This window comes from Balaenoptera physalus (assembly GCF_965194825.1).
Source record: "Balaenoptera physalus genome assembly, chromosome: 11".
NCBI lineage: Eukaryota > Metazoa > Chordata > Mammalia > Artiodactyla > Balaenopteridae > Balaenoptera > Balaenoptera physalus.
Window position 1 is genome coordinate 98,370,074 of NC_138896.1, and position 26,217 is coordinate 98,396,290.

A 26,217-nucleotide genomic window follows, 5' to 3' on the forward strand; every position below is an offset into this window, starting at 1 on the left:
TCAGCTGCTTCTCAAGACTTTATGGGCTCATAGCACTTAATAAAAAAACATGAGCTGTAAATAATACCTGATTTCAACTGCATTTTTCATTGAATGAACTCGACATTGGGAAGACAGTTTTGTTCTCACTGAGGAGTACATAACCTCCATATGCATGAGATGTTCATTTCCTACTCCTTCACTGAGGACCCACTATGTGCTGGCACTTCACTTTTGGCTTCACTCATAGAAAATGGTTGCTACCCAAACAGCTTTGACCTACCCAAAGAAAAAGAGAGAGAGAGAATGTTATAAATATATGTTTTTATTTGTAAGCCTCTTGGTAACCACAAAGCAAAACGTATAGTGGATAGACAAAATGAATGAGAAAGAGTCTAAGCATACCACTAAAGGAAGTCATCAAATCATAAAGGAAGGCAGAAAACAATGAACAAAGTGGCAATAAGTATATACCTATCGATAATTACTTTAAATGTAAAGGGACTAAATTCTCCAAGCAAAAGACAGAGTGGTCAAATGGATAAGAACAAGACACATCTATACGCTGCCTGCAAGAGACTCACCACAGATGTAAGGACACAGACTGAAAGTAAAGGGAGGAAACAGATGTTCCATGCAAATGGAAACAACAAAACAAAGCTGAAGTAGCTATACATTAGACAAAATATACTTTAAAACAAAAATTGTATTAAGACACAAAGAAGGTCATTACATAATGATAAAGGAGTCAATCCAAGAAAAGAATATAACATTTGTAAATATTTATGCACCCAACATAGAAGCACTTAAATATATAAAACAAATATTAACGGACCACAATGGAGAAACAGACATCAACACAATAATAGTAAGGGACTTTAATATCCCACTTACATCAATTGATAGATAATCCAGACAGAAAATTAATAAGGAAACATCAGCCTGGTCTAATGACATGTTAGAGTGGATGAACTTAACAGATGTATATATACAGAACATTCCATCCAAAAGCAGCTAAATACACTTTCTTCTCAAGTGCACATGGAACATTCTCCTGAAGGGATTATATGTTAGGCCACAAAACAGGGCTTAATAAATTTAAGAGGACGGAAATCATACCAAGCATCCTTTCTGACTACAAAGGTATAAAACTAGAAATCACTATGAGAAGAAACACTGGAAAATTCACAAATACGTGGAGATTAAACAACATGCTACTGAACAAGCAATGAGCTGATGAAGAACTAAAAAGAGAAATCAAACAATACCTTGAGACAAATGAAAATGGAAATACAACAAACCAAAATTTATGGGATGCAACAAAAGCAGTTCTAAGGGGGACATTCATAGAGATAAATTTCAAATAAAATTTCAAATAAACAACCTAACTTTACATCTAAATGAACTAAAAAAAGAACTAAAAAAGTCCAAAGTTAGTAGAAAGAAGGAAATAACAAACAGGAGAGCAAAAATAAATGAAATAGAGACTAAAATGACAATAGAAAGATGAATAAAACTAAGATAGGCTTCTTTGAAACAATCAACAATATTGACAAAACTTTAGCTAGACTCACCAAGAAGAAAAGAGAGAGGGCTCAAATAAATAAAATCAGAAATGAAAGAGGAGACATTACAATAGATTCCACAGAAATGCAAAGGATCATAAGAGACAACTACAAACAATTATATGCCAACAAATTGGACAACCTAGAAGAAATGGATATATTCCTAGAAACATACAACCTTTAAAAACTGAATCACGAAGAAACAGAAAATCTGAATAGGCCAATTACTAGTGAGGAGATTGAATCAGTAATCAAAAACCTCCCAACAAACAAAAGTTCAGGACCAGATGGCTTCACTGGTGAATCCTACCTAACAATTGAAGAGGAATTAATACAAATCTTTATCAAACTCTTCCAAAAAATAAAAGAGGGAACACTTCCAAACTCATTTTATGAGGCCAACATTTACCTGATACCAAAGTCAGAAAAGGACACCACTAGAAAAAAATTACAGTCCAATATCATTGATGAATATAGATGCAAAATTCCTCAACAAAACATTAATATTAGTAAACCAAATCAACAATACGTTAAAAGGATCATACAACATGATCAAATGGGATTTATTGCAGGAATGCAGGAATTGCTCAACATCTGCAAATCAGTCAATGTGATATACAACACTAACAAAATGAAGGATAAACATCACATGATCATCTCAATAGATGCAGAAAAAGCATTTGACAAAATTAACATGAATTTATGATAAAAACTTTCAACAAAGTTGATACAGAGGGAGTGAACCTCAACATAATAAAGCCTATATATGACAAACCTACAGCTAACATTATACTCAGTGGTGAAAAGCTGAAATCTTTTCCTCTAAGTTTAGACAAGACAAGGATGCCTACTCTTGCCACATTTATTCAACAAAGTATTGGAATCCTAGCCAGAGCAGTTAGGTAATGAAAAGAAATAAAAGGCATACAAATTGTAAAGGAAGAAGTAAAACTGTCACTATCTGCAGATGGCATGATATAAGAAGTAGGAAACCCTAAAGACTTCAACATAAACTGTTAGAACTAATAAATTCAGTAAATTGTAGGATACAATAGCACTATACAAAACTCTGCTGTGTTTCTATACACTAATAACGAACTATCAGAAAGAGAAATCAGGAAAACCCCCATTTACAATTGCATCAAAAAGAATAAAATACCTAGGAATAAGTTTAACCAAGGATGTGAGAGACCTGTATGCAAAACTATAATATGTTGATGAAAGAAACTGAAGGAGACACAAGTAAATGAAAATATATTCCATGCTTATGGATTAGAAGAATTAATATAATTATAATGTACATACTACTCAAGGCAATCTACAGATTCAATGCAATCTCTACCAAAATTTAAATGGCATTTTTTACAGAAATAGAACAAACAAACCTAAAATTTGTATGGAACAACAAAAATACCCTGAATAGCCAAAAAAAATCTTGAGAAAGAAGAACAAAGCTGGAGGATTCATGCTCCCTGATTTCAAACTCTATTACAAAGCTATAGAAATCAAAACAGTATAGTATTGGCATAAAAACAGACACATAGATCAATGGAAAAGAACAGAAAACTCAGAAACAAACCCATGCCTACATGGTCAATTAAATTACAACAAAGGAGCCAAGAATATACAATGGGGCAAGGTCAGTCTCTTTGATACATGATGTTTGGAAAACTAGATAGCCATATGCAAAAGAATGAAACTGGACCACTCTGTTACATCATACACAAATATTAACTCAAACTGGATTAAAGACTTGCACTTAAGACCTGAAACCATAAAGCTCCTAGAAGAAAACAGACAGTAAGCTCCTTGTCATTGGTCTTGGTCTTGGCAAAATAAACAAGTAGGATTGCATTAAACTAAAAGGATTCTGCACAGCAAAGGAAACCATCAACAAAATGAAAAGCTAACCTATACAAGGGGAGAAAATATTTGCAAGTCATATATCTGATAACACTTTAATATCCAAGATATACAAAGAACTTGTACAACTCAACAGCAAAAAAGCAAACCAACTAAACAATGGGCAGAGGATCTGAATAGACATTTTTTCCAAAGAAGACATACAGATAACAAACAGGCACAGGAAAATATGCTCAACATCACTAATCATCAGGGAAATGCAAATCAAACCCACAGGAGATACAACCTCATACCTGTTAGAGTAGCTATTAATAAAAAGACTAGAAATAACAAGTGCTGGTGAGGACATGGAGCAAAGGGAATGCTTGTGCACTATTGGTGGGAATGTAAAATGGTGCAGCTACTATAGGAAACAGCATGGAGTTTCCTCAAAAAAATTTAAAACAGAACTACCTCATGATCCAGCCACTCCAGTTCTGGGTATTTATCTAAAGAAAATGAAAACACTATTTAGAAAACATATAAGCAACCCCCATGTTCATTGCATTGTTATTTACAATAGCCAAGATCTGGAAACAACCCAAGAATTCATCAATGGATGAATGGATAAAGAAACTGTGGTATACATATACAATGGAATATTATTCAGCCATAAAAAATGAATGAGGGCTTCCCTGGTGGCACAGCGGTTGAGAATCTGCCTGCCAGTGCAGAGGACACAGGTTCGAGCCCTGGTCTGGGAAGGTCCCACATGCCGTGGAGCAACTGGGCCCGTGAGCCACAACTACTGAGCATGCGCGTCTGGAGCCTGTGCTCCGCAACAAGAGAGGCCGCGATAGTGAGAGGCCCGCACACCGCAATGAAGAGTGGCCCCCGCTTGCCACAACTAGAGAAAGCCCTCGCACAGAAACGAAGACCCAACACAGCCAGAAATAAATAAACAAATACTTTAAAAAAAAAAATGAATGAAATCTTGTCATTTGTGACAATAGGGATGGACCTTGAGGGCATTATGCTAAGTGAAAGAAGTCAGAAACAGACAAATACCATATGATCTCACTTACATACGAAATCCACAAAAAACTCCAAGCTCATAGATACAGAGAACACATTTGTATGTAGTTGCCAGAGGCAGAGGTGGGGGATGGGTAAAATGGCTGACAGGGATCAAAAGGTACAAACTTCCAGTTATAAAATAAGTAAGTTATGAGGATGTGATGTACAGCATGCTAACTATAGTTAATAACGTGTTGCATATTTGAAAGTTTTTAAGAGAGTAAATCTTAACTTTCTCATCACGAGAAAAATTTTTTTGTAACTATGTAAGATGACAGATGATAACTAGATTTACTGTGATCATTTCACAATGTACACAAGTATCGAATCATGCTGTATACCTGAAACTACTGATAATATAGTGTTAGTTATTGAGTTATACTTCAATTTTGAAAATTGACCTACCCTACCAGATATTAAGACATATTATAAAATTAAGTAATTAATACATGGTAGTGGCACAAGAACAGCCAAATAAACAAATGGAATACGATGTGTAACAATCATAGTTTAGTATACAAAAACATTAGTACAAATATTAATGACCAATAAATGTCAGAAACTATGTTTAATGTTATTAATATTAAAGAAATACCAATTAACACATCAAAAATACTACTTACAACTATCAAACGGCATATCTTAAGAAGAAATTTGTAAAATTATATTATTAACCAAGGAAAGCACTCAGGGAAATGAAATTATTGACTAGGTGACTTTGTAATTGACTAGCTTCTGGATTTGGATACATAAAATATTACTTTTAATTAAATAATAAAATATTATTAAAAATAATAAATATCATTCATTTTTAAAAGTGTAACTATGAGGGCTTCCCTGGTGGCACAGTGGTTGAGAATCTGCCTGCCAATGCAAGGGACACGGGTTCGAGCCCTGGTCTGGGAAGATCCCACATGCCACGGAGCAACTGGGCCCGTGAGCCACAACTACTGAGCCTGCGCGTCTGGAGCCTGTGCTCCGCAACAAGAGAGGCCGCGATAGTGAGAGGCCCGCCCACCACGATGAAGAGTGGCCCCCCTTGCCGCAACTAGAGAAAGCCCTCGCACAGAAACGAAGACCCAACACAGCCAAAAATAAATAAATAAATAAATAAATTTATTCAAAAAAGTGTAACTATGAGACATGATCTTTGTAGGCAATTTTGAAAATATGAAAAAATATAAATAGTAACATTGAAATGACCTTAAGTTCTATCTCCCACACATAGCCATTATTAACAGTGTGGTAGGTTTTTTAACTCCATATTTCATTCATATATATGATCATGGATTCTGTTTTTTTCTCATCTAACATATTTTGATCAGTTCCCCATTTTATGTAATATTCTTTGAAAATGCATTGATGGTTACAAAGCAGTTGATCATTTGCATATATGTGTATATACGTACATATATATCACAGTTTAGTCATTATTAAACATTAGAATGTTTTTGATTTTTGTTAAAAATAAGTAATAATGCAATAAATATACCTACAGGTTATGATTTCTATACGTCTCTATTTCCTTGCACTTCTAGAAATCAAGTGATTGGACCAAAGGTCATGGATATTAAGACTTCTGCTTGCTCTTGACTCCCTCTAGAATGGTCATATTAACTCATACTCCTTCTTGTGTAGCAGTAAAAAAGTGTAATAGCTTATCCTGTTTTTCCACCCACAATTCCCATGCCTACTTTTGTGATCATGTCTTGAACATGATGCCACTAAACATTATCATTTTAAAAGTTCTGCCAAATAATTTTTACCCTAATAGATGAAAAATAATATATTTTATTAAGATTTTTTATTAGAAATTGAACTCTTTTAAATATTTATTTGCCATTTGTATGTGTATTGCTTACTTGCACCAAAACCTATTTCTGTGCTATGTGTCCAATCCTGAACCATAACATCATATTTTGATTATAGGAACCTTCTAATATATTTTAATATCTCAGAAGTCAAATGTCCCCTTCCCTACTCTTCTTGCTCAAAATTTTCTTGGTTTATTGCAACATTTTTTAATGTTAACTTCAGAATAACTATGGCAAGATCTAGAGAATGTCCTTCAAAGATTTTAGCGGCAATTGCATTTAACCTGTATATTTTTATGAGAAATTAATGTTGTGAGAATTAATTAATTCTAATATTCAGTTTTTCTATCCATGTGTTAAAGTACAATATTTGATCCCTTGATTTAAGTTTTTTCTCTAGGAACAATATATTACTTTCTAATTTTATTCCAAAGTCTTTAGTATTTTTCTTTCTATTTTGAATATCATCTCTTATTTTAATAAGTTGTCTAGCATATTACTGGTACAGAGGCAAGGTAATTTTTAAAATATTTATTTCATGCCTCACTTAATTTTGGAGTTTTGTTGGTATCTCTAATAGCTTTTCAGTTAAGTTCCTTTCTAATCATTCATAATACTTTTCTAGTTTCTATTTAACATTTAAATAAATTAAAACCTATATTATGATATAAACCATATTTTTTTAAAAAATGAAGTCCAACTCTCAATGTGCCCAGGAAGTGAAATTGCCAGTCCAGAAAAACATTAGACAATCTACCTATCAGTGAAGAAAGTACAAAAAAGATCATTTTAATACCTATGTTTTCTCCGTAAGGGCTACCTTCCTGTTTTTTGTATCTCTTTACCCTGAATTCTCTAAATCTATATTTTTCAGGACATTCCTTCTCACTTCTGACATTAGCTTAGCATTAATGATGAATACTGAGGGGCCATCAGACATTCAGTAAATAGTTGCTTATTCTGTTAGCCTTTGAGCTAAACCAAAAAAAAAAATCTTTCCAAAGAAAAGTGCTAAGTTAGAAGAAACTAACTGAGGGATAAATTATAATGGTGTATAAAAGGACCATACTAAAATTGAAAAGAAAATGTCTAGGTGTGAGAATTTCACTCCAATGTTTACTATCTGGGTGATCTAAGATAATTCACTTAATTTCTCTTAGACTGTAACTTCATCTATAAAATGGAACAGAGTAACAAATAAATAGACAAATAAATACCAATATCAATATTCATAGCAATAATAATAAGCTCACCTTCAAACTCCTAACGCCCAGCATACAGTAAGCATTCAAATAACACCTGGCTGATTTGTCACCATTCTAATAGGTTTATGTATAATAAGTATTGTGCAAGTATTTAATGTTGTAAACCTCAATGGAGAAAATAGATATGAAAATACCTTGTGAACCATAAAGCATGTATAAATGCAAGGGACTTTTACAAGCCCAAAGGAACATGTTAGTTTTTGCCATTAGAAGATATAAAATCCAAAACACTGTCTAAGTTCCCATCTGCCACAATAAAACGGCAGCAACAGCAATTTCAGCATTGGGTTAGACTGGGGTTTAAGAACTAGGCTCCATGCCCAAAAGCACAGGGTGCTGGAGATAGAGGAGGATCTTCCTGACTCAGCAAAAGGGAGTTGAGAAGCACTAAGTGAGAAGACACAGCCCTTCAGAATTGTACTATGACCCAGAGGCAGCCCTCCAGGCAAGCCACAGACTCCCTCTGCTTCCTCTGGGCTCTGGGAAAGGCAGTGTCAGAAGACACAGGGAAAACATATGGAGGGAGACATGCTGACATCTGAAGCACTGTTTTATAATAACACATAAAAGTAACAGCTATGCTAGTTAAAACAGGATTACTTTAAAATACAAGCATATATGTACACACAGATGTGTCTTGAAAACTGGGATAGAGAGGCTTTCTGAAGAGGCAGATTGAATCAGATGAAGCGTCAGAAGTTTGCAAGCTCTTGTCGACAACGCTGACATACAACAATGCTGGAAGTTGGGAGGGGGCCAAGACTCCCCCCTCCTAACCTGGGTCCTAACTAATGGATGCAAGAAACTGATATAACACATCAGCTTTACCCATGGCTGGGCAGGCACCCAATGACTCTCAAATGCGGGGGTTCTGGTAAATGGTTTTGGTGAATGTAGCTTGGATTTGAGGTGTGCACCTCTTATTTCCTTCAGAAAGCTGAATCCTGGCGTCAACCTGTGTGAGGATAGCTAGATCTGCAGAAGGGATGTATTCCCCCACCCAGCCAGAGGAATGGAAGACAAGGGCCTGCCCCAAACATCGTCACCAGCAGAATGCAGCACACAACACCACAACAGAAGGTCCGGGGTTGCCTTTTTAATTTGGTTATCGTGTCCCCTAGAAAATGCGGCTCAGCGAATGTCCCCAGTTTTGATCAATCAAGTTATTCCTTTTAATTTGGGGAAGAATAATAAGGAGGGAAAGCATGGGGACAGAACTTCTAAATAGATAGATTAATTAGGAGAGAGAAACACTACACTTTTCCCAAAAAATTATGCATAGTGTCATTATCTGCTTTATATCTAAATGATATACTGAAGGAACCCCATGTAAATAATACGTGAAATCCAGAAGATTGCAGTGACTTTAATAACTATTCTATATTTGGGGTGATAATTCAAGCAATTGGCTATTGCTTGTATAGTGGTACAACTATAAGCAGCTAGGTTCAGAATCTAAGATACAGAGTCATTTGCCAGGGAATAAATTATCAATATGGCACAAAAAGGTCCTGAGCAGAGAAAGATTGTTAGTGTAACCACCTGGGCCTGCTTATATGCTCAACTATGATAACATCTTCCTCATTTAGACACCAATGATTTGCATTTATTGTCATTCTAATTGGATCAGGATAGAGATTTCCCAGCCGGAGCATAATGCTTGGAGAAGATATTCCCCATCTTAATGAGGTTCAAATATTAAAGATAATTGGAAGTATGTTTAGGCACTAAGTTCTATAGTGACAAGCACTGAGTTCTATACGTGACAAGGCAGGACTGAGAGCTTAAGAGGAATTTGTGATTTTTAATGAAAGCTACCCATTTTGTAGATGAGAACAGTAAGGCCCTGGGAGGTGAAGAGACACCCCAAAGACACACAGCAGCAGAACCAAAATCAGATCTTCCAGTCACAAATAAGAGTTTTTTCTGCACAGTGCTGCACCCTCTCCCTGCTTTATTAATGACGACTTGCTCTTATCTCTTAAGTAAATCCTTATGTTTGCATTTGGCCATATTTGGCTGCCGACTTTTCCTACAAAGCTATGCTTCTTGTTAACTACTCTACAATTTGGGATTTCAGGAGAGCAGATGGTCTTTCCATCTGAACATCTGCATTAAGTTTGCAGTTATTGTTTTGTTTTACCATGTTACGTTACTATTTTTACTACAGCACATTGATTCATGAATGGAGAATGAAAGATAATGGATATTACTACTTGTTTGTAAACTACAACATAACTCTGGAGAAAATGCCCATTATTTGCTTAGATTCGTCTTTGTAAATCTCAGAAGGGACATATGGATTTTCCATGTGATCGATATGATCAACAATCTCTATAGTTCCCCACACCAGATAGAATCTTAAGAGATAAGGAGGTAGGGAAGAAGCAAGAAGAGGACAGAGAATTTCACGTTAAGAGGATACACTAAATGAATTTAGGTCAAGTTCTATTGTTCATTTATCTTTTCTTAATCTATTCTTGGAAGCATGAAATCCTAAGGATGGGGAAAATTTGACCTTATATGGAACTGAATAGCCACCTTGAATTTTTGCCCACTCCAATCCTGTTATGTTAGGCTCCTAATTCCCCAGTCACACTTTCCCTTCTCTCTTTTATGTATGCCTGAAAATATCTCTCGTGCAAATAACCGTGTTTACTCTCCCAGCTCAGAAGTACTTCCAACTCTCTTCTTTATTTACCAAATCCTTTCACCTTTCAATATCTAGCTCTAGGAAACCCTAGTTTGAATGCCAGCTCTGTGATTTACCAGCTGTGTGACTAAGGACAAGTGAAGCAAATCATTTAATTTCTCTGACTCTCATTTCCTCAGCTGTAAAATGAGATAATAACAGTATCTGCTTTATAGGAAGTCTCCATGCAAATCGTGTGTACATCACAAAAATACTCAACAGCATTATTTGGGTGATAGTAAGTGATGTTTTAAACTATTATTATTTTCCTCTTTTCCACTAGTGACACCTTACGACCCCAGCAGGGTCATTTCACCTTATGTGAGGAAACCTGTGGTAGCTGGTCCTATAATTTCTACATGACTCCAGTCATAGTTTAAAACCACCTACGGATTAGCGACTGAGAAGCTGTCCGGTTAAATTGCCCTCTATCCAGCTCTGAGAACAGGGCGGTGTTGGCTTCCTAGGGCTGCCAGAACCAAAAACTGGCAGCAATTTATTGTCTCACAGTTCTGGAGGATAGACATCTGAAATCCATGTGTCAACAGAACCATGCTTTCTCTGCTGGCTGTGAAAGAGAATCCTTCCTTGCCTCTTCCAGCTTCTGGTGTGTGCCTGCAATGCTTGGTCTTCTTGGGCTTGTAGATGCATCACTCCAGCTACATGGCTCCTTCTTCCTATGTGTCTTCACATCGTTTTCCCTCTGTGCATGTCTGTCTTCACATCGTCTTCCCTCTGTGCATGTCTGTCTTCACATCGTCTTCCCTCTGTGCATGTCTGTCTTTATGTCCAAATTTCCCTTTTTTATAAGGACATAACTCACAAGGGATTAGGGCCCACCCTAATGACCTCATTTGAACACAGTTACCTCTGTAAGACCCTATTTCCAAATAAGGTCACATTCTGAGGTACTAGGAGTTAAGAATTTAACATATCCTTTTTGGGGGAGGGGACACAATTGAACCCATAACAAGGATCAAACATAAAGTTGACATGATCACACAGAAAGTTGACCATGAAAATAGGCTATTATTTTTATTATATTATGGGCAGAATTACTCAATATAGCAGTGTATCTTCTCTATTTCATGTACATTAGTCTCTTCTCCTCAGCTGAACTTAGCTTCATTGAGAATTGAAGCCATGTTTTATTTATTTACTTTTAGATGACTGTATTAGTCTGCTAGGGTTGCCATAACATAATACCACAGACTGAGTGGCTTATACAACAGAAATATATTTTCTCACATTGCTGGAGGCTGAAAGTCCAAGATCTAGGTGCCAGAAGGGTCAGTTTCTGGTGAAACTTTTGTCTTTGGATTGCAGATGACTGCCATCTTGATGTATCTTCACATGGTCTTTCCTCATTTCATGTGCATCCCTGGTATCACTTCCTCTTCTTATAAAGACACCAGTTCTATTGGATTATGTTCCCACCCTTATGATCTCATTTAACATAATTATCTCCATAAAAGCCTTTTTTCCCCAAAACAGACACATTGGGGATTAGGGCTTCACCATATGAATTTTGGAGGACATAATTCTATCTATAACAATGATATTTTCTCCTAAGCAGAGGTCTGGTCATGCGATGATAATTAATCAATATGTTCCACTTAGCAAAACCTTCACAGGTTCACTGGAAGAAAAAGTAAAAAGAAGTTCCCGAATGTCTGCATGTGGGAAGGGTGATGGGAGAGTGTTCATGATAAATTCTCTAGTTGAATTACTTTACTTCATATATGTCACTACTTTGAAGGACAAATATGATGCGAATTTATAGATAAAGCAACCCCACAAAATGATCCAAATACTTGTTTCAGATCAGGTATTTTGCTGAATCCACAGGAGGATTCAAAAACAAAAATTACATTTTCAAACCTATCACATAGTCCTCATTTTGTTGACAGGGAGCAATGTATGGGTTGAAGGCAAAGTACAGTATCTTTTTTGAGTCTTCTGGAATGTTGCAGTAACAGTGCCATGGGTCTCCCATCAAGTCATGTGTATAAGGCTCAGAAATCTCTTTTTGCACAGCACCATAAAAACTGACCTCTGTGACATTATCTCCTTATGCTTCAAGGGGCACAGGACTGGCCACAACACAGAGTCAAAAAAAATCTTGAGATCCACCAGCATCCTGCATCCAGCTCACCTGGGACTCTGATAAAGCTACATGGTCTCCTCTCCCATGAGTTTCTGCGCAAGCTTTGAGAGCTGAAAGTCTCTCACCTTATAACTACCAGACACTGTCTCACCTACCTGAGGGACAGTTCCTAGGAGTTCTGCTGTCACAAATGTTCCATGAGTGTTTTGGGGGGGGAGGTTCTAGGCAGTTTAATCCCCATAGTCTTTATCTTACTTGATCCTGTCTTGGGATGCAGGAGGAATGGGCTCCAAGAGAGGCTTTCCAGAAGCCTGACATCTTCTTACAGAACCTCGTCCTGCTCTGATCATTCCTATATTCTGTTACCACCCTGTCAGCGTTTACATATTTAGTTTGAAGTGGGTTATTTTGACATTGTGTAAGTGGTCCCATAACTATTCATTAATTCATCCATCCATTTCTTAGCAAATCATTTATTAAAGTTAATGACTGTGAGCTATACCTGGTACTAGGCAATGGGATATAGGGGCGAACCAAAGAGACCGAGTCTTTGCCTTCAAGGATGATATTAAATTGTAGATGGCCTGCCTCTAACTAGAATTGAAGGCAAGGAAAAGGTCTCTGGAGTCTTTTGTGTTTCCCCACAGTGGCCACGGCAGGGCTGTGCTCACAGCAGGTGCTCAAGAAATAACTGGTGTGTCATGAACCAGATGTCCAGGGTCAGCTTTGTTGCCCGGGTAGCTACTGATTTATGGCTCCATGTGGTCACCTTCTCTAACCTTCTCATTGCCTTCTATCCCAAGGCTGAATCCTTTTTTCCCTCTGTACCTGTTCCTCCAATTCTAAGAGCAAAGAACTCTTTCCCTATCTGTCCTTATATCCTGACCAGCCCAAGTAGAACAGAAAAATTAGAAGGAGTTGGGGGAGGTTTCTTCCTTTGCCCACAAAGCTTACCACACAGACTGTCTGGGCTTGTTTCTCCTGATGAAATACAAAGTTATTCCCAATAAACCATTCCCCATCCCATTAACCATTGTCAGGAATGAGCTGATTAGTTACAAAGCGTGATAATGCAGAGAAAATTCTAATTAAGAGAAATGAGGGAATCTCACACATATCATCAGTCACCATGCTGTCATCCTTACCCATATAACAAGAGGTGGTTTGTGCCAAGAGTCTGGCTGTCGCTTTTGAAAGAGAACTATTTATAATTAGAGTTGTGTTGAATATTTAAAAGTTGCAAAATTACCATGTCTCCAGGGGGGAAACTCCTGTGGAACCATGCAACAGCAAATCCAGAAAGATTTCTGATGCATTTAAGACCTTCCAATTTTGTATTAAACAAGGAAAATGGGCCATAGCAATTAAAAGCAACGTGCATTTTATAAAGCTATCCAGCTAATTAATTGTCATCTCTCAAATGCTACTAAGCTTATAGAGTCATGATGAATGTCACGTTTAGCATTTATTCAGTAACTTAAAATTTGAGGTTCATTTTTTCTTTCTGCAGATTTTATAGAGTTCTTAATAAATAGTTCTTTCTAGGTCCAGGGCCATCTATCTAGCACCTCTAGCTACCCATGACACCAGAGAAAAAACACCAGAAATAAAACTCTAAGTACCAAAATAGCTATTACAAAGCCCATGCACTTTTATTCACTGTGTAGACCTCATAATCTCACTGAGACACTTATTTTTTTAACTTACTGTTAAAAATTTTCAAAGTACAGAAAAGCAGAGAGTATGGTATAATGGCTCCCTTTTTACTCATCACACAGCCTCAACAAGTATCAACTCATGGCCAATCTAATTTCATCTACACCTATCTACTTCCCCTCTCAACCAGATTATTTTGAGGCATATGCAAGATACAAAATTTCATCCGTAAGTACTTCATTTTTTACCTCTAAAAGACAGAGGTTCTAAAAACCCCGTGAAAATGACCATTATTATACCTAAGATAATTAACAATAATATCTCAGTATTAGGTACTTTTCTACTCATTATGGACACAATTGTATCAGACTTGCATATGTGGCTTTCTTTTCTTCAATAGACTCGGAGCAGTAAATATGATGGGGCTGGGGGTGGGGATGGAGATGGGGGTCATGGAGAAGGGAACAGAGGCCATGTAGCTACCTACTAGCTGAATAATTTGGGAAGCTCATTCATTTTCCTTAAGCTTTAGTTGCTTCAAAAATAAATATTGTTGTTATAATGGTTAAATTAGAGATGACATAATATATGAAGAACCCAGTACAATGCCTTGCATACACTTAATGGCGCAATGTCAACTATTCTACCTAAAATGGTTAAAATAAAAATATCAGCAGTGTGAGAAGTCAATCATAGGGCTCTGGAAATTTACTTAGATGACTCATCAATGACCACCTTGCTTCCAAGTCAATAAAGGATACTTTTTGAACTCATTTAATGTAATTTCTCATTAGCTTTTGAAACTACTATTGAGCACACTCTCTTTTTGGAAATAGTCTCTTTCTTGTCTTGGCTTCTGTAATACCAAGAAAACTCTCTTGCTTCTCCTTCTTAATCTCCATTGAGGGCACATTCTCCATTCATGACCATTAAATGTTAGATTTCTTCAAAGCCTAGTCCTAATTCCACTTTGTGCTTTTTTTTTTTTTTCACTCTACATTCTCACTAGTTTTTTTGTTTGTTTGTTTTATCAACTTCTATGGCTAAAAACACCATTTATATGCAACTCCCAAAGTTATATCTCTAACCCAGATGTCACTTCTCAGCTCCAGGCTTTATAACCAACTGCCTGAGAGTCATCTTTACCTGAATGTTCCACAGCATTTCATAGACATTCCCCAAACTGAATCCCTATCTATCTCTGTTTTGGATATCTATGCTGTATAAAGAATCACTCCAAAATTGAAAGGTTTAAAAGAGCAAATTTTTTTTCTCATGATTCTGAAGCTTATCTGGATATTATTCTGCTCCATGTGGGGCAACTGCTGGAAGGTCTAAAACTCACATGGCTAGCAGCTGATGCTGGCCACTTGCTATAAGTCAGCTGGGGTGATCAGCCATGGTCCCGTTTCTCCTCCGTGTAAGCTTCTCCGTGTAGCTGCTTGGGCTTCTTCACAGATGGCAACTGGATTCCAAGAAGAAGTATTCCAAGAGATGAAGGCAGAAGCTGTAATTCTCTTAAGGTCTAGTCTCAGAAGCTATACAGCATCACTTTCATTGAGTTCTACTAGACAAAGCGGGTCATGAAAGCAGCCCAGATTCAAGGATTGGGGAAATAAATCCTACCTCTTTAGTAGTGGTAAGGTCAGACTGCAAGAAAGCAGACAAGATTGGAGATCTCACTGTAGCCATCATTGGAAACAAAATTTATGACATTGTCTCTGTGTTCTTCCTGCAGAGTTCCCCCCTTTCAGAAATGTTCTACCCAGATGATCCTCCCATGATGATCCTCCTTTAACTTCATCTTCCATGTCTCCTCAATCACTGAATGTCATCATTTTTACCTCTGATATTTCTTATAAATCTATCTCTATGTGTCCTTCTATATATCTTCTCCCTATACCCACTCTCACAGCTTAGTTCAAACCATCATCATCCCCTGTCTGGACTCCCGAAACAGACTATTAATGGTCACCCCATTTCCACTTTGTCTTTAATCCATTCTTCCTAGAGCAGAAAGACTAATCAGTCCTCCAGTGAAAGTAAATCAGCATCTTTTTCTTGCTGTTCAGTAAATTTCAAATCCTTAACCTAGCCCACAAGGCCCTGTCCATGTTCACAACTTTACTTTTCATCACTCTCTCCCCCATATACAAAATCATCCTCTCACAGTGGTCTTCTTTTATTCCTCAAACAAAGCACACTCTTTCCTGCCTCATGGGCTTGCCCAGGCTGTTCCTTCTAGCTGAAGTGCTCTTCCTCACACTCTGGACTCGGCTAATCCCCACATCTCTTTCATGTCACAGCTAGAATATAACTTCCTCAGGAAAGCCTTTCCTACCCTCTCCGATGAAGTCCCTCTATTATATACTCTCATGGTATGGAGTACTATTAATTTGTAATACTTATCATATAAGCAATTAAAGAGGTTTCATTTCATTAAATTATTATTATTATTAATAATAATTATTATTATTATTCAAGTACTTATGTTCTATAAAGTCACCATGAAAACTAAATTAGTGAATACTGAAGCATTGCTCCTGGGGAAATGTTATAACAGGGTTATGTTCCTGTGAATCTTTGGCCATTACATTTTTGTCAACTACTCAATCCATAACCTTGTTTATGTGTATATCTGTTTAAAGCACCTTTTAAAATATATATAGTTGATTCATTAGCATTCATTAGCATTGAAATCAGAGCCAGCAGCACTATAATTATGGCTGAATGATGCTGATCTAACACAGGGATTTTCTCTGTAAGGCACAGCACAGCCTTCCTGTGCTTAGAAACACTAGACAGCAGTAAATTGGGGGCAGGGCATTTTAAACAGCAAACTCACCAACAAAAATACAAAACACCTGGCACTCAATCTGCCACGAAAAGGATACTTGTTTAGAGCATGTAAACTGAAATAAGAAGGCAGTGTTTTTTTTGTTTAATCTCTACTGGGATCACGGGGGTTGGGCAACTCAAATTCTTTGCTGCTCTGTGCCTGTCTGCAAATGACCATGAAAGTGCTGATTTGGGGGTCACAAATAAATTTTAGTGAGTCAGTGAATTCGCAAATATGGAATCTGGGAATAATGAGGGGTTGACTGTCCTAGAAAAATGAATGCTTCCCTTGCTAGATCATAACCTTCCTAGTAGGGGTCTTGTCTGTCTTGTTCGCTGTATCCCACTGTGCCTGAGACATGCTAGGTAATCAATAAATATGTGTCCAATTAATTAACTTATATGATTTGATTCTTCCTTTAAGGTTATAAAATCAATTCTTAACTCTAACTGCCATATAAACTGTAAAGAAACAATAGGATGTACTTGGCAGGAATAGATGGACTATATAAAGACTAAAGTTAGTTGCGCCCTCGTGAAATGGGTAGGTTTGGATACAGGACAAGTAAGGACTTCTGTGACTGGGCTGATAAGGAGGAGAAGCTGGTGTGGGTGAAAATCAAGGGATGAGGCAAAGTGACCAGGTGTGGAACCAGATCTTGGTACAGTAGATGACAATCCAAAATGCAGGTCCAAAAGACAGAATCTCTTTTGAAATTGTGCCTGGGGCAGAGTAGTCCTCATAGAAGGGTAAGAGGATCAATGAATAAATAACTGGATAGTTAGATGTTTGAATGGCTAAGGAAAATAGAAAACTGAGGTGAGCAAATTCAGTCAGCATGATTCAATGTCATAGATGTAAGTGACATCAAATTCCTTAGGTCAAGTGTGTGGTGGAAGAATAGTTTTGGTCCTAAATACATTCACAGGAGAAATACAGACAGTGGCTTAAGTTATTTGCATATGATTCAGCCCCTTGGAGAAGGAACTAGCATGATTTAAGCAAGGTATCAAGACCCCAGCTAAGTTGAATCCTAAACAAGTTGCAGTTCTAGTGACAAAATGAGTGCTAATTAGGGAAGAAAGTCAAGGCAGAGTCACAACCATACATCCTAGGTGCCCACAAAAGGAGCATGCTAAGGCTTAGTGGACATGTACCCTCAGGTACAACAGATTCCAAAGTCAAAGCAACAAATCTAATCCCAAAGCCCACTCTTGGCTTGGGTTAATATTCTACCTACTCCCACAGGGACTCAGTAATCTGAGTTTACAGTGGGACTCATAGGGCACTGCAGTTGAAAGGGACTGGTGAACACACAGCTCAACTATTTTGAAATATTCTAGAGTGTTAACTGGACAGAGGACTTAAGGACTGACTTTGAAAGATTTAGAAGACACATTTATTTCAACCAAGATTTATTGAATACCAATTAGGTGCCAAGAACAGGGGGATGGGGAATTGAGGAAGGATCAATGCAAGATGAATGTGTCCTTCATCAAGTATGTGAAACTTCAGGATGCAAGAAATAGCCAATTATGTTAATTTCCTGGGCAATTCCAAAAGACTACAAAGGCCGATGATTTTCTAATTAGCATCCACAGGACTATTGTACAAAAAATCGTTTTAAGGTATACTAATAGTCCTTGAGAAGTACAGAATAAATAGAAAAATGCTTTGGATGAAGAGTTCAATCAAAGCAAAAGAAACTTTCAGATTCTAAAATGTTCATGGGATTCCATTTGTATGCATATGCAGAATGTAATCTGCGGATGGCCGTATCTGGGTCACACCAGTGAACACACATAATTGCAGCATTTGCCACCATAAGCACTGACAGACACCTGAACAACCCCTGCTGAAGAGCTAAGTCTGATTTACCTCACTCTTACTCAGTCTGGAAGTATAACGTCACACATGCTGATTTTGCCCCAAAATAACATTCTTCAAGAGAAAACCGAGATCACAGAAAAGCCTCGTGGGTTATGTTCAAGATAAACAGCTGAATTCTGTAAGATGTTCTGCTTCTTCATTCAATTAATACTATTTACTCATAGTCTTTCGGTCTTCAGAGACAAGTCGTGGTTTTGAAAATAAGTCTGAAGAAAAGTGTTTTAAGACAAGGGACAAGTGGGGATCCATGGGTTGCATTAGGGTGTTGAGCCTAATGCAAAACCTAAACAAGACAAACTATCCCTGATTTGCAGTCTTGTGGGTGCATCTCCCAGCATATGTACATGTACCACACACTCCCTGGCTCATACATGCACACACACACAGAATTTTGCATATCTCACCCAGTCTGATCCTAGCCTATGACCTAATTTTGACCCTTTTGGGGCTACAAGAAGTTGGCAAATGATCTGTTCATGTGATTCTTTCTGTATCTGGTGATAACTGTCTGGAAAATCTTCAGTAACAGCCACTGTGTTTCTTCTTCCCTCCCTTTCTCATCTTGAGACGTTTAGCTTCCTCTCATGTCAAGATCTTTCCTGTTTTATTTCTATAGCTAGACCCCCAAGCCCATTTCTCCAGCTCCTAACACTTAGTGTAAATCTAAAATGTCTGCCAGGACAACAAGGATTGCTAGGAATGTAAGAGTCTAATCAAGGCCCTCCAGACCTCAAGTACTTAAGGCGGTATGGGCAGAAGCCCCACCGGTGGTGGAGGAAGCAGAAGCTTTGGGTACCTTCTCCACATCCTCTGCCCTCTCTGCGTCAGTGAACACTGCCTGACTTCCACCTGCCAACACCGAGGGCATTCTCCTACCTCTTGAGCACCCTTTGCCGTCCCAGTGGCAGACCAGGGAATTAATGCACCCTTGGAGCAGTCCTCAAACAATGACTGACCAGAATTGGTGTGTAAATACCCAGCTCCTCAGCCTGTTGGGTAGAGAACTCTGGGGTGCGTATTCTTTCCTGGCCTCCAGAATTTCCTCAGTAGGATTAAACTCCATCGCCCATAGTAAATCTGGCTTTATGAATGCCATGCTTTATGGGCTGCCTTCCTTTCACTGCCCTCCCCAGTCCTTACTGGCACTCTCTTTACCACCCAAATAAATTACTTACATCAAATTCTATCTCAGGGTTTGTTTCAGTGGAACTCATAGTAAGAAAGTAGGTAACATCAGTAAGATACATTGGTAGTGTGTACATCATTCGGTTCTTTCAAATCTATTCTAGCAGAGCAGGCACATAGAAGAGTCAGCATAGTGTTCAATGACAATGACACTCCAAAGATCCAAGTGAAAATGCCTGTGGAAGAATGGGTTTCCATCCGAGTAAATTAAAGAGCATTAAAAGAAAGAATGGTGAAGGCAATCCACAAGGCTGCTGAGAAGGAGAAACATTCCGTGGAAATCTTGTAAGGTACCATAAAATTAAATGATCCATTCTTCAGAGCACTTGAAAAGCAAAGTTTTCAGGAAGAACAAATGTGGAGTTCAAAGTTAGAAAGAATAGGAAAAACTAATGAACAGCTCTAATTATAACTTTTCCTCAATAGTATTCTAAAGGAAAAATTGAGGTATAGGTTTGGTGAAATATAAGCCAATGTCAATTAACCTCCACATAACTTTGCTCACCTCTACTAATACGCCAGTCTTTTCAAATGGGCCACAACCATCCTGTTGCTGGTAATTAGGTTCAGAGTTTGTGTCACAATTGTAATGGATTATTGATTGCCTCTTAAAGAACTTCATAGCTCCTCAGGCTTAGAATCCATTAATGAATGCTGGAGCTGATAAAGCTGAGTTTAATTACATCCTGTGTGTCTTGTTAGACATTAAACTTGCATTTTTTTATTATTTTTTTTTCCTCAGTTGAAATTTTATTTTAAGCCTTCACAAAATAAATGCCTGTCTTAGCTGCACTTTATTCTTCAGAAGCCATGGGCATTGATGAAAATTTAATTTGGGAAAAAATTAGCACATTCTTATTTATGATGTAATATTTTATGCAGCAGTAAAGCTGTTTTTGTTCCTGACTGGGTATTTTGCAAGGAGATCTGTAACCTGATCAGGTATTCTCCATCATGAGGAGACTTCTTCCTTGTTCCTCAGCTCCCTGCTACAGTCCCATGCCCCATCATTTGTCTGCCTGAGAGGACATTGCATATCCTCCCCTCCTTAGAAGAGGCAGATGTGTGAATGGCACAGTGGCCAGGCTGACCACAGAGTTTTGAGCTTGTATAGAAATGAAGACGCAAACCTTTCACCCCAGGTTACTATTATCCAGGTTAGGAGTTCCTTGTTTGAAGAAATTCTGAAGGTTCTTTTAAAGCATCAGTGGGCTTGATGTGAAGCCCCAAGCAGTATAAGAAACGCATTAGCAAAATAAAATACCACCGCACCGTATCATTATTCATGATGATATGCTGATAAGGGAAATAGTTTCTACTGGGAGCTCCACTCTCCCTAGTTTTCAAAACCCAGATCAAGTCTCTTCCTCCGTTGAACATTCTTGGACTACACAAAAATTTTTCTCTCCCCTGAACTAAAAAGTCTATTTTCTTTTTCTTTTTATTCTTCATCTGGAAATAAACAGTGCATTATGACAGTTCCTGGGGTCAGGGGTGACCTCTACTTCTAACTTCCCATTGGGGCTGATCGCATTATTCCTGTGCAGGAGTTTGCACCTTACCGGAAGCCTAGGGAGGCACTGACCACATAAAATTCTCTTTGAGGAGCAATGCAGGGGATGGGAATATCAACAGAGAAATATGTTTAAAACACAGGGGAACCAGTAAGAGGCTCCACAATCTCTGACGGCTTCACCAGTAATATTGTAATGGCTGACTTTTGACTGTTTCAGAAAGCAACTTTCCTTGTAGAATATTTCCCAGGCCAAAAGCAAAAACAAAAACAAAACAAAAAACTGAGAAAATCTAATCAAAGTTTGAGCATAAAAGAAAGCAGTAGCTTAATCAACAGTATTAGCATATCTGAAGAAAGAGCACATCTATACAAATGGGGGACGGTCTGCATGGAATACTAAAAAAAGTATTCATTCAGGCCTGTGGAGATGCAGTAACCTCCACCAGTCGGCCCTTACAGAGTCATTTTAAGGTCAAGAGGGGCATTCTTTAAGACTGCCATCATTTCTTAGGCATGGCAAAGCAAAGGGAAGATAGAGGTCATGTGTTTCAAATTTTTCAGAGAGGAAATAAATAGTATGTGTCACTATAAAGAACATGAGAAAAAGATCAGGAATATACAAAACTATCTGAATAAACTGTGATCATAAGTCATCATTCTATCTGAAGTTCAATAATTGAAAAATTGCAAAATTTGTTACCAACATGGAAAACAAACAAATGAACAAACCTTATCATTACAGAAGAATAAAACTAATACTGTATGCAGTTCTACTAATATGCAGAAGCATGTGTGGACAGACCTCCCCTAGCATATCTAAACACTATAATCAACCCCGTACTCTCCTAGGATTTTGCTTTAAGGGTCAAAAGCAACTTTGATAATGTAATTTCACTTCCCACAGTGGGTGTGACTCCAGGTGCAGCATTATTTAAGGGGGTTCTTCCCCTAACTAACTCTTCTTTGGACTTCATGAAATATAGCTTCCTCAGGGTGCCTAACCAGGCCCCAGTCATTATACTTGTCACTGCCTTTCCCTTGTAACATTCAGTGCACATAAAATTACAGGCTTACAGTCCTGTCTCCACCACACTGTAATTTCTATGAAGTCAGGGTCTTTTTATAGGATGACCAACAGTCCTGGTTTGTTGAGGCTGGATGGGTGGAGTAGGGGGTTGCTGGATGCGGGAATTTCAGTGCTAAAACTGGGAAAGACAGAAACTAAAACAGGACAACAATTTGATCATTCTGTTATACACTGCTGTTTTCGGGACACCTACTTCAATGTCTACAAACTTTGTTCAAAATATGTACAGGAAAAAATGTGAGAAAAAGCACAATAGATAATTGTTTGCACACTATAACTCTAAAATACATAATCCCAGATTAAAAGGGAACATAAGAGTAGTTATTCTGGTTCCATGATAGAGTGATAGTTTTGTTTTATTGGGGGATTTTTACATTAAAAATTATGTTTACTATAATTTTTAAGTTGATGTGATGCCGATTTTTTTGGACTCCAAATCATATTCCACTTTCCTTCTGAAACCTTTCCAGAACCTGCTGGAAAGAAATAATTTTTCCTCTCTAAATTCATTCACAATTGTTGCTCACAACACTCATTTATCATATACCATTTTAGTGATTTGAAGTTCTTTCTACCCCCTCTCTTGTGTCCTAACTGCTTATCTCGAATAGACTCTGTTCCTGGAAGAGAAGCATATGTTTGAGGGCCTCCCCCAGTGCCTTATAACCTCTCTGTCAAACTGCCCCCTCCCAGCCCCTTCCAGCCCTGCCTGGGGAACCTTACACTCCATAATCCAGCAAGCTGCAGTTTGCAGCTGATCCTGCCATCCTATGAAACTCAGACCCTCTCTGGAGTACAGAGAAATTCTCGTGGAAATGGCTGGGCCATTCCTTCTCCATAATCCCCTCCTTTAAAAGTCTTTATTGGCCCCAGGACAGCCATTGTGAACAGAGTCTCTGTAAATCAGTCAGCCTGAGTTGTGCAGCATGGAGGTTGAACACTAACCCCGCTGCAGTTCACTTATGTTTCTGTTGTGCCCAGAAGCAAGAAGCAGTTTGCTTTTTTAGGTGGGGAGGGGAAGAGGCAGGATGTAGCCCAGAGACAGAGCAGCAGGTGTTTTTAGAGGCGAGATGAAATCTGGTTGGAGAAATACACTACCACGTTTAAGTGGATGCCAATTTTAAGACTTAGACTAACAAAGTTCTGCAAGTTAAACCTGAGGCTTCAGAAGATGGAACTGAAGTCTCAGAGACCTTTGAAAACGTCTGTTTTTTATGACCACATACAAAATTTAGAGAGAAGAGTTATTGGCCACAAAAGGACATTGCTTATAACTGCTACACCAAAGTGTCTGTGCCATGGGTGGGCAGAGCTCTAGAAGCAGGGCTGACAGATTTAAATCAGAGAGGAAGACAATCTTGCCTCTAAAAATGTGCATCTGTCAAATCACAGGGAAGGAAGGCCAAGGCAGAGAAACTACAGCTCTTGAATCTGAAGTCAGAAGAGAATGGAAGAGTGCTATGGAGAGAGAAGATCTCTAAGAAACTCTGCATTATGCCTGTTCTGAAGCCAAGGGGAAAAAAATCTCTCTTCCAGAGTAGACGAGCCAGCACTGAGTTCACATCTATTTATTGCGAATAAATGAAGGAGCCAAAAAAATCATATTCAAAATGCTTTCTAACTGTCATACTGGAACCAAGACAGAGCAAGTGTGGTGGCTTTTCATGGAGGGAAAGTCATGGGAGGTTGCTCAGAGGCTGTAAAACTTTTGAAGAATAAGTAGGATTTTTCTAAGTGGAGAAGGAGCTCAGATTCCTGGTTTATGAAGAGAAGAAGCCATAGGAGGGTCTTGGTGCTCCGGCCGGGTGTCAGGCTTGAGCCTCTGAGGTGGGAGAGCCGAGTTCAGGACACTGGTCCACCAGAGACCTCCCAACGCTACGTAATATCAAACAGCGAAAGCTCTCCCAGAGATCTCCATCTCAACACTAAGACCCAGCTCCACTCAATGACCAGCAAGCTACAGTGCTGGACACCCTATGCCAAACAACTAGCAAGACAGGAACACAACCCCATCCATTAGCACAGAGGCTGCCTAAAATCATAATAAGGTCACAGACACCCCAAAACACACCACTGGACATGGTCCTGCCCACCAGAAAGACAAGATCCAGCCTCATCCACCAGAACACAGGCACCAGACCCCTCCACCAGGAAGCCTACACAACCCACTGAACCAACCTTAACCACTGGGGACAGACACCAAAAACAATGAGAACTACGAACCTGCAGCCTGAGAAAAGGAGACCCCAAACACAGTAAGTTAAGCAAAATGAGAAGACAGAGAAACACACAGCAGATGAAGGAGCAAGGTAAAAACCCACCAGACCAAACAAATGAAGAGGAAATAGGCAGTCTACCTGAAAAAGAATTCAGAGTAATGATAGTAAAGATGATCCAAAATCTTGGAAATAGAATGGAGAAAATACAAGAAACATTTAAAAAGGACCTAGAAGAACTAAAGAGCAAACAAACAATGATGAACAACACAATAAATGAAATTTAAAATTCTCTAGACGGAATCAATAGTAGAATAACTGAGGCAGAAGAACGGATAAGTGACCTGGAAGATAAAATAGTGGAAATAACTACTGCAGAGCAGACTAAAGAAAAAAGAATGAAAAGAACTGAGGACAGTCTTAGAGACCTCTGGGACAACACTAAATGCACCAACATTTGAATTATAGGGGTCGCAGAAGAAGGAGAGAGAAAGAAAGGGACTGAGACAATATTTGAAGAACTTATAGTTGAAAACTTCCCCAATATGGGAAAGGAAATAGTTAACCAAGTCCAGGAAGCACAGAGAGTCCCATACAGGATAAATCCAAGGAGAAACATGCCAAGTCACATATTAATCAAACTATCAAAAATTAAATACAAAGAAAAAATATTAAAAGCAGCTAGGGAAAAATAACAAATAACATACAAGGGAATCCCCATAAGGTTAACAGTTGATCTTTCAGCAGAAACTCTGCAAGCCAGAAGGCAGTGGCAAGACATATTTAAAGTGATGAAAGGGAAAAACCTACAACCAAGATTACTCTACCCAGCAAGCATCTCATTCAGATTTGAAAGAGAAATTAAAACCTTTACAGACAAGCAAAAGCTAACAGAATTCAGCACCACCAAACCAGCTTTACAACAAATGCTAAAGGAACTTCTCCAGGCAGGAAACACAAGAGAAGGAAAAGAGCTACAATAACAAGCCCAAAACAATTAAGGAAATGGTAATGGAAACATACATATTGATAATTACCTTAAATGTAAATGGATTAAATGCTCCAACCAAAAGACATAGACTGGCTGAATGGATACAAAAGCAAGACCTGTACATATGTTGTCTACAAGAGACCCACTTCAGACTTAGGGACACATACACACTGAAAGTGAGGGGATGGAAAAAACATATTCCATGCAAATAGAAATCAAAAGAAAGTTGGAGTAGCAATTCTCATGTCAGAAAAAATAGACTTTAAAATAAGAATATTAAAAGAGACAAAGAAGGACACTACATAATGATCAAGGGATCAATCCAAGAAGAAGATATAACAATTATAAATATTTATGCACCCAACATAGGAGCACCTCAATACGGAAGGCAAATGCTAACAGCCATAAATGGGGAAATCGGCAGTAACACAGACATAGTAGGGGACTTTAACACCCCACTTTCACCAATGGACAGATCATCCAAAACGAAAATAAA

At 38.2% G+C, this 26,217-nt stretch overlaps 1 long non-coding RNA gene across 1 annotated transcript in view; it reads right to left on the bottom strand.

The window, feature by feature from the left end:
* The window catches only part of LOC309637551, an 864,945-nt gene that overhangs the window by 312,152 nt on the left and 526,576 nt on the right, over nt 1-26,217 (bottom strand). The window contains exon 8 of the long non-coding RNA XR_014250634.1: nt 68-258. This is a non-coding gene — a long non-coding RNA (uncharacterized lncRNA). The remainder of the gene's footprint in view (nt 1-67; nt 259-26,217) is intronic.